The sequence below is a fragment of the Mustela putorius genome, unplaced genomic scaffold, assembly GCF_011764305.1.
Source record: "Mustela putorius furo isolate JIRA1106 unplaced genomic scaffold, ASM1176430v1.1 tig00000765_pilon_pilon_pilon, whole genome shotgun sequence".
In the NCBI taxonomy this organism is placed as follows: Eukaryota; Metazoa; Chordata; class Mammalia; order Carnivora; family Mustelidae; genus Mustela; species Mustela putorius.
Window position 1 is genome coordinate 3,476,294 of NW_025421470.1, and position 1,665 is coordinate 3,477,958.

Genomic DNA, 1,665 nt, shown 5'->3' on the forward strand with positions numbered 1-1,665 from the left:
AGGGGCTGCAGACTGGGTGCAGGGGAGTGTTAGGGCCAGGGCAGGGGTGAGGCTCCAGGGCAGAGACCACCTGTGTGGCTCCTACGGGAAGTCAGGCCCTGGTGGCCAAGGACCGGGCAGTGCCACCTGAGTGCCAGACGGTGTGGCATCGAGAACAGGGCTCGGGGGGCACTCGTGGGACCCCATGCACAGTATCCAAGTCCTCCAGAATCACGGACACACTCAAGCCGCTCATGTCTTCAGCCCTGCAGATGCGACAGAAGCTCGGTGCCGGAAAGAAGAGACAGCCTCCTTGTCTCTCCTCCACGGAGACACCTGTCGTGGGATCGGAACTACGGGCAGCGGAGGGGACCCGAAACTGCCCTTTTGGAGAGCCCCCCACCCCGGCCCGTGCACGTGGGCTGAGGAGGGAGGAAGGCCTGGGGCTTGGGGGCTCTCAGGTCAGACGGGCAGGGACGTGCTGGCTAAGCTGAGGGGCTGGCGGCGGCCGGGCCCAGCCTGTCGTGGGAGGGAGGGCGAGCTGCAGCTTGTGAAGACAGGCATGAAAGAAAGGGACTCCTCTGTGCCTCCCCCAGACTCCAGCCCCGAGAAGTCTTCCTCCTATGCACCCGCTCAGGGCCTGCTGTCCGCTCAAGCTCCCTGCTGGGCACTGAGGTTCAAGTTCAGTCTCTGCAGTGCCTGTGAGCTCACTTCACCACAGAAGGGTGCACCGGTGCCCTGGAACTTTCCTCCAGGCCCGTGTCGCTCAGGCCTGACCTCGTCCCAGCCCCCAGGGAGCAGCCAAGGTCCCTGACCCTCTCGGGCTCGGCCTCAGTGTATCCAGCCTCTAGACATGCAGCCTCTTGTCTCTGCCTCGTCTGTTCATCCGAGGCCAGAAAACCTCCTGGACTTCAGTGAATGAGGCAGGAAGAGCCACGGAAAGGAGACTATAGGGTCTTTTCTGGATTTTCTAAGTATGCTAACATGGTTTCCACAAGACACTTCCAGTGCTACCAGCCATCGCCGAGCCCCTAGCAACAACGTGCCCAGGCAGGACCGGAAGCCTAGGGCCAGCCGCTGGCCATGCCCTGCCCGCCTCTCTACCTGGTCACCTGGGGGATGCGAGGCTCCTGCTGTCTGTCCCACGGTTTTTCTGTACTCCCCACCCATCTCCCCTTACAGGGTGTAGAAGACTCGAACGTGCATCCGTTTCCTGGCATCTCAACATAGATGGGGCCCCCACCCGGAATGGGGCCCATTGTGGCACAGGGATCCGCTACCCAAACCCACACAGATGCCACGTGGGTGGGATCTAGTTGTAACTTCTCCAGGTGACTGTAAACACAGCTCCAAACTCGAGGTATGCGCTGTTGGTGATTTGGGGGCAGTTTTCCACTGAAAATTCTGCAAGCTAATTATGTTTTGTCTCGCTCACATTCCTGGGGTTTTGTGGTCCCCCCCCAACCCAAACCCCGTCCTTTAATCACAAAATCCACAGAGGTAAGACCGGAGTTTGCCGATGAACTTTGCAATATTTGGGCTTCTTGGCACCAGCTCCATGAGAAAGAAACTCAACCTTTGGTGGGTCTAGGCCATCGCCCAGGGAGCCGGGAGCGCGGTTCACAAGACCCGGGCCCCGCACCCCAGGTGCGGTGAAAGCCCACAAGCCCAGGCACCACCACCCCA